Below are 8353 nucleotides of genomic sequence, written 5' to 3'. Positions count from 1 at the left end.
CAGAACACTTGCAGTGCTCAAATCTCCAGTGTTCAGCCTTTCTCACAAGAGGGATGGGAGGACCAGCAGGAGGGATCTACCATACAATTAAGTCCCCAGGGTGAACGAGGATTTTTCCTGCAATGAGGAAAGGAGCCCTCTGCCTAAGGCAGTTTGTTGCTCATACTGCTTAAGGATCTTTAGTTTCTCCTTGGTGAGTACATTCAGTAGCAGGCAGGATTTTATAACAGGTTTCTACCTCCAGGAGTGTGTCACTCATTTGCTGCAGTAAGGATGGCTTCTTCCAAGCGAGCTTTGCCTCATCCAGTGCTTACAAGCACGGACCAGCAAACTAGGTGATGTGGTCTGACCTTGCTGCACACCAGTTATTTTGCATGAAGTGCTTACAACTGTGCTCTTACTCTTGTAACCCCTGTCAGGAAGAAGGACACTTTCTGCTCCCACAAAGAAGGGACATTTGTTTCACATTTACTGCTGTGTAAGAGCCCACTTGCAAACAAAGTGCCATGAAGTAGCTGTTGTGCTGCATGTTAGTGGCCCAGGTTGATTTACAGCAAATTGTCTGTCTGTCAATATCTCCAGAATAGAACCTCTTTCCAGGCAGTAATATTCATGACTAGTTAGTGCAGCCCTTCTGAATTTAGGAGCTGAGACCACACTTGAAATACAATGTCGTTCAGCAGCTAAATCACAGAAAGTGCTCACTCTGTAAATAGTGGCATTATCAGAAAAGTTTGTAATGGCTGATTTAGCTCTAACTAGAGCTAAATTCCCTGTAGGGGATCCAAAAAGGAAATTTCCACCCCCAAAAAATTAAAAAATCAGTGGGAAAAAGAAAAGAAAACAGACACCTCCAATGCAAACCTTTTGCTTTTATCTAGATAGAAGTGCTTTATTCCATTTTTAGGTATTTTGGTTTTAGAATGCAAAACAGATACAAGTTTAGCAAAAAAAGAATACCTAAGTAATACACACGTGAAATCTCCCATTATAAATAGTGAATGCTTCTGGTTTCTTTTCTCAGAGAGTTCACGTTTGGGTAAGCCTGGCATGAATGTATGGTATTTTGTGGCTATCCCAAGTGAGACTTCTTTTCTGCTCAATCACTCCAGACTGGGGAGTTGTAGAACCAGGTAACCATGTGCTACACTTGCAGCTGCACTTGAGGCACGGAGGAAGAGAAGCTTCAGAGATGAACCCAGATCCTTGGTACATCCTCAGTGCTGGGTTATCCTGCCTGCTCTCGTCAGGAGATACAAGGGCAGAAACACAAACGAGGATGAGAAGGATGTGCAAGGTTTATCTGTCTGCTTGTACAGGAGTATTTTGGGGACCATCTGGGAGTACTGAGGCTTGCAGGGACTGCAGATCTCTGTGGGGCTGCCAATCCTGCTCACACTGCACAGCAGAAGAATGGGAGCTAACTGCTTATGTTCAGTTTCACCCGAGAAATAATCAAGTGTCAATCAGTGGCTAGGACAAGCAAGCGGGTGGCAGCCAGGAGGTTGCTCTTCCTACCATATGTCTTTTCTCTTGTTTTGGACCTACGGAGGCATTTGTGAAGTGTCAGTACTCGATTCTTTCCATTACCTGGTTTTAATTAACCCCCTAAAGCCCCTTTGTGTGGCCGGTGCTATCAGCCAGGGCTCTGAATAGAAGCCACCCCTGTAAAAAAATTTTGGAACAAGCTCCTCTTGAATGGGCCCAATGAGCCAGGGGGCTGTTTCCTCCTTAATCCCACATTTAATAGCACGAGCTGGGGACAATAGGCAGCTTCTCCAGCTTCTTGCAGCTTGATTCCCTTTGACACATCCAGCCCTCTTTTGTCCCTCTAGCAAGGACACGCCACCTCCGCGTGCTCCGCACGGGACGTGATCCCCAAGTGTCACTGAGATGGAACGGCTTTGGGCGGTCTCAGCCTGCAGCCCCGGGCTGCCAGCTGCCTCCTGCCCCCAGTGCTGCCTACCTGTGGGGAGGGCTCGCTGCGCCAGAGCGAGAAAACCTGGACGCTGCCGTATTTTTTTTTCCTATACTTCTCTAAGGATGTGTTTTCATCAAGGAAGTCAAGGATTATAAGATTTTGCCATGGCAACATGCTATTAGGAATGCAAATGCACAACTGGAAAAGGTGGAAGCCTTTATTTCTGATAATTAGATGACAAAAGCATATAACATTATGATTTTCTACATACTTTGAAACAAGAAAAATCATCCTCTCCAGTGTGATCTTTTTCAGAAGAACTGTTCTTCTCCAAAAAAGAGCTTCTTGATTGAAAATGTGGAAGAAATGAACAAATTTAATTCCATTTAATTTTATTCGTTTGAGTTGTTCACCCAAAAGTGGCTAGGCCTGTGTGACCACCTCTGTTTTGGGCAGGTGTTAGCTATCTAAAAGGCTGAGCAAAAGATGGTTGTGATCATCAGCCCGGGAGCCACGTCTTCAATCAGGAGAATCCGCAAGCAGAAGCTGTCCCACTGGGGACCCTTCATTTCAATTTGCAGCACTGGATTCAGATTCGACCAAGTTCATTAGATATTTCTTCGAATGCCCACTGCATGCAGAATAGATGGACTAACTGGAAAAAAAATAAGCAACAAAAAGTCCCAGCACATGTATAGTTGGCTAAGTGCAAAATGCTGAGCAGCGCCATGTACAAAGGGCACCTGTTGGCATCCTTATTTGCTTGTCCATCTGTATTTATCTTTGTTTACATAAAAAAACCCCACAATTTTACTAACAACACAGAAACAAGTGGTGGTCAGCCGCAGTGTTGGGTTGCTCCCAGTTTAGGAAAAGAAGACAAGTTTGAATTACAGCATATACTAATCTGGTCTGCTTTTCATGTAATGGAAGAATACACCGTGATGTCACTGACCAAGTGCTGGCCCAGATTTCCATATGTGAACAGCTACGTGTGGGGACTCTGCTTTTGGGTGGTGCACTTAGGACTCTACTAACAGCCCTTGTTTTCCTAGTAACCAATCTTCCAAAGAGATTTTCTTCCCAGAAAACAGGCCTACTTACCAAAGATGAAGATAAAAATGAGTAATAACTCCTCTAATTTGTCTGTACACCATCCAATCAGACTTTTTTTCCCCCCCAGCTATTCATACAGCCCTCTTTCAAGATCCTTTTAAAAATAAATTTCTTTCATGATGCCCGCAAACTCTCATCCTGCCCTCAGAGGATTTTTTGCTAATTTGATGAAGACCACACACATGAAATCAAATGCTTTTGTCATTTGTTTCTCATTGTGCCCACTTTCTGAAAGAAAGCATCGCCTGCGTTGTCTGATCATAAACATCGGAGTTCACAATCTGGCGCATTTCCAAACGTTCATTTTTAAGGGCAGCATTTTAGATAATTGTTAAGCTTCACGGTAACTATCAATTATATGACTCGCTGGAAGCACTGATCGCTTTCTTGCAGCCTGGTGTGCCTTATGTTCTCTTACTGGACCTGCCTTAAGTCTCTTTGTGTTTTTAAGTCCCCACCAACTCAAGTAAGGCAGGATTTCATCTGGTGACTTTATCACTTTTAAGCTTATCCAGTTGTAAAACTATTCTCTTGAAAACAGTATAATTAAAAGCCACATAAATGGGTATGCATTATCAAGAATATTCCAGTGGAGAACAGAAATATCATATGGTATATAACACAAGTACGGTTCGTTGTCACAATTCTCATGTTAAGCAGTGGGTTTTTTTTTTAACTATTTTCAGTCCAAGAAAATGCAGGTGCATCACCCACCCAGGAGACAGAGGCCCAAACCTGAAGTACTGCCATGTCCGTTAACTCAATACCTAGCCCTTGTGTGCCTGGGTCCTGAAATAAAATTCCCACTCAGGTGTTTTTTACTCTCACCTTTGCCCTTTTTCCTTGCTGTCCATGAGCTCCTACATTGCCTTGGATGCCTCACTACCCTTTAAACTGTGAGATACAATTCATCCTAGGAGAAAAGCAGCTATTTCCCATGAGATGACGGCCCCTATTCCCTAAGCTCTTCTCTCACCCTCTCTAACACCCCTGGTACTGCTGTGAAATCTCCCACCAGTGCCCTATTGTCCAGATACTGTCCTGCCAGGCAGGCCAGAAGGGCTGGCATGGGGATCTCATAAAATCACAGAAGGGTTTGGTTTGGAAGGGAGCCTCAAAGCCCACCCAGCCCCAATCTGCTGCCATGGGCAAGGCTCCTCCCCACCAGCTCAGGCTGCCCAGGGCCCCATCCAACCTAGCCTTGAGCGCCTCCAGGGATGGGGCACCACAGCTTCTCTGGGCAGCCTGTGCCAGCGCCTCACCACCCAAGGGTGATTTCCTGAATTCCACAGCCAGCTGCCATCCTGTTTACTCCAGAACCCTGGAGTACACCACTTGTCACTGGCCTCCACCTTGACATAGAGCTGCTGACCACAACATTCTGTCTGCGACCATCCAACCAGTTCTTAATCCACCTAATAGTCCAGCCTTCAAATCCATATCTCTCTGCTTTACAAATAAGGATGTGGTGTGGGACCCTGTTAAAGGCCTTGCACAAGTCAGAAAGAAAACCTCAGTCTCTCTTCCTTTTTCCACTGATGCTGGCACTCCATCATAGAAGGCCATCAGATTGGTCAGGCACAATCCTAGTGAAGTCATGCTGGCAAATACAATAAATTTAAGCTAATGGAATCATCTGGGCTTTAAATGGACAGCTTGCCAAGTAAAAGTGTGAGGGGCTGTTGCCTCTCAAAAGTGACAATTTAAGATAATATAAACCAACCTAAAAAGGGTTATGTCAATCAAGTTATGCATATGCTTCCTCGGAAATAATTTGAGAGAATTATCAAATTTGGACGCCATCTTAAATTAAAAAAAAAAAAAGCATCAAATGAGTCTGAAGGAATGAAATGTAGAAGTTGTTACCATACTAGTAACGGAGCAGATGAAGGCTGTATGAAGGGGTAGTTCAAGGAACCAGTAACACGTTGGAGTAGCAACAGCCCTGTGAGTCGGGTGCACTCGACTCCACTAACAGGAGCACAGCCAGCATGATGTTTGATTTCTAGAGTTTTTTAATAGCTTTTTAGTGGTTTCACCCTCCACTGATTGCAACTGGGAGTTAATAAAATCCCATGCTTGTGAAATGTTTCTATTTGGTTATTGGGTTCTCTTACTTCCAGAAAACAAATCGCTTTCAAGTATCAGCCAGCTGATGCCCTCCGTCTTCCAGAAATAAAGCGCAACAGTGAGGTCCTGTGAGTAAGAAAAACTTCCTGCTTTCTGATGATCTACCGGCTTCTCATTTTTTTCTCCTGGGTGGATTTTTAACGCTGATGCATACGTGGTAGGAGCAGACACAGATCAGTAGTGCTGTTTCTCTACCCATTGTGCGCCTCTTTCCTCTGCGTGCTCTTTTAAAGCCTAAGCGCATCAAGTTAATAAAAGCCCTTTGCCTTGCACAGAAGGACAAGGCTTGGGTGGAAGCTCTGCTGGTATTGGGTTCAGATGGCCTCATCTGACAGGGAGCTCTAAATGTTTGAATAAATTGGTTGAATGGACCAAGATATTAAAAGCTCTGCTCTAATATTTCTTTCCCCCTTGTTGAGCAAGGAGCTGCCCTTGTCACGGGGTGCTGCCTTGCTTTGGTATGGTCAGTGAATATGAGAAAATCAGTTAGTCAAGGGGTCCCAACTAAGAATAATTTAAATAGGAAACAAGGTGCATTCCTCTTCAGCAAGAAATAAATCGCAGAATCACAGGGATTGGAAGGGACCTCTGCAGACCCTCAAGTCCAGCTCCCTGCTAAAGCAGTTCCCTACAGCAGGTTGCACAGGAAAGCGTCCAGGTGGGTCTTGAATATCCCCAGAGACAAAGACTCCACCACCTCTCTGGGCAGCCTGTTCCAGTGCTGTCACCCTCACAGTAAAGTTATTCCACATATGCACTATCTAAATGCCATACTTACCTTAGGTGAAGAGATGAAAAGGTGACACAAAGGGAATAATGCACTATAGAAACCCTGCGTGATGCTTGAATCAAGCGTGCTGCACCCATATGTAAAAATGGTTATGGACTGCTCTTCGGTTAAGGTACAGCCATTTCCAGTGATTCGTTTCAAACACAGAAACGTACTGAAAAGATTCTCAAAGCACCAGCAGTGGGATTGATTACTTCAGAGGTGAACTCGCAGCACTTAGGGAAAACTCAGAAAGAAAAGATGAACAAAGCCTCAAAAACTGGAAGGTAGAGTTTGTATGAGTGACACACATCTGGTTTGGTTTGGATTTTTTTTTTTTTGTAAGGGATTTTAATAGCAATGAAAACTATTTGCTTTCTACCTCTGCAGGACCACGAATTCCCCTGGGAGCATACGGCCAAAACTGCACAGGGAATGCTTCTCTCTTGCCCCAGCCAACTTCTTAACTCCCACTGAAATCACCGAGCCTCGAGCACCTGCTGCTTTGTATTTCTCAACAAGCCATAATGCCCTTCCATCGCCCCTCTCCCATAAATTCCGCCTTTACATTCAGTTCCCGGTGCATACAGATCGACGCGGATTCCTCCCTGAGCCAGGATCTCGGGAGAGCGACTCCGGACTCCGAGGCACGGCCCCGCTCACACCGCTCTCCCAGCCCCGCCCCGCAGCTCTGGCCGCAGCTCGGAGCGGGCCCGCACCGCCGGGCCGAGAGCGCCCTCTGCTGCCACAACCCGAACCTCCCCTGCGCAACTGGGGGGCCTCACCTCTCCTATTGCTGGTACCCGGGAGAAGAGGCCGACCCTTCTCCTTTCAGGTGGCTGTAGAGAACGATGAGGTCTCCCCCGAGCCTCCTCTTCTCCAGACTGAAGAACCCCAGCTCCCTCAGCCGGTCCCCAGCAGACTTGTGCTCCAGAACCCTCACAGCTTCGCTGACCTTCTCTGGACGCATTGCATTCCACTGCGAGGTTGAAAGCACAGGTGATCTCAGGACAGTATGTTTTCAGCTGCTGTAACTTGTTATCTGGCTAAGTCAAGCCAGCTATAGGCTGAAATCTGGTGGAATGGCTTCTGCCCTCTGTCCCTTCTCTTTCCGTAGCACCCCAGTGCTGTTTGGCGCAGTGCGGATAGGAGAGGGCAGGACAGGATGGGAAAGGACCACAGGTCAGGCATAGTCACCAAGTACCTGAATGGTGCCATCAGCCAGAGGTTTCAGTCCAGCAGTCAGTGGATGTTTGTGTTCTCTTACAGTTTTAATACTGTTGTAACACGTACACATAATGCACCTGTTTGTTGTCATCATATGGAATGTTATGCTATTCAGTAGCAAAGGATGCACGTTCTCGTCCGTAAGCCCACTGTGTTACTCAGCCTTTTACAGAATTGCTGCTTATTTTTATCAACCTGAGGCTGTAGACTTTCTGATACATTATAGGAATTCTCTTCACGTTCACTGGAGAATAATGCCCAGGGTTATGGGAAAGAGCATCCCAGCACCAGGCCTTCGCATTCTCCTTGGGGGAATGGTGCAACTCAGAGGAGTCTCTGGACTCAGGAAAGTACGCGTATGCACACGTGTACACAGAATAGCTAACCAGTATATTTACTTTCCTTCGAAGACAAATGGCAAAAGTTATCAGTTATCTTATGTAAGTGCTCCTGTACCAGTCCACTTTGCACACGGCTGGGAACACGTTACCATCACCCATGATGACATGCTGAGAGATTCTGGAAATGAGGAGGAACATTTCTGGACAAAAGCCATTTGGCTCACTTGTGAGTCTGTAAAAGAGAGCTGAACCCAGGCAAGGCTGATAGCTATCTCTCAGCCTGGCTCTGAAACAACTACAGGTTTATAGTCCAGTCCTGCAGTACTGTGAAGGCCAAACTGGCATGAATGGGAGTGCCAAGCATGTTGCAGAATCTGGTCTTCAGGGACATAGCAACTAAGAGAAGAAGAATCATCAAACAATAGTATCACAGAAGGGTTTGGGTTGGAAGGGGCCTCACAGCCCACTCAGCCCCAACCCCTGCCATGGGCAGGGCTGCCCCCCACCAGCTCAGGCTGCCCAGGGCCCCATCCAACCTGGCCTTGAGCGCCTCCAGGGATGGGGCACCACAGCTTCTCTGGGCAGCCTGTGCCAGCGCCTCACCGCCCTCTGAGGAAATAATTTCTTCCTAATACCTTACCTAAATCTCCTCTCTTTCAGTTTGAAGCCATTCCCCCCTGTTCTGTTACTGTCAAGCCACGTAAAAAGTTGGTCCCCTCCTGTTTATAAGCTCCCTTCAAGTACTGGAAGGCTGTGATGAGATCTCCCTGGAGCTTTTTCAGAGCATGTTGCCTCATGCTCTTTTAGGGTCCTCCTGATGCATTTCTTTGTGATCAGTAATGTCCATTT

Source organism: Numida meleagris, chromosome 1, assembly GCF_002078875.1.
Source record: "Numida meleagris isolate 19003 breed g44 Domestic line chromosome 1, NumMel1.0, whole genome shotgun sequence".
NCBI classification, from domain to species: domain Eukaryota; kingdom Metazoa; phylum Chordata; class Aves; order Galliformes; family Numididae; genus Numida; species Numida meleagris.
Note: the sequence above shows the minus strand (reverse complement) of the source record.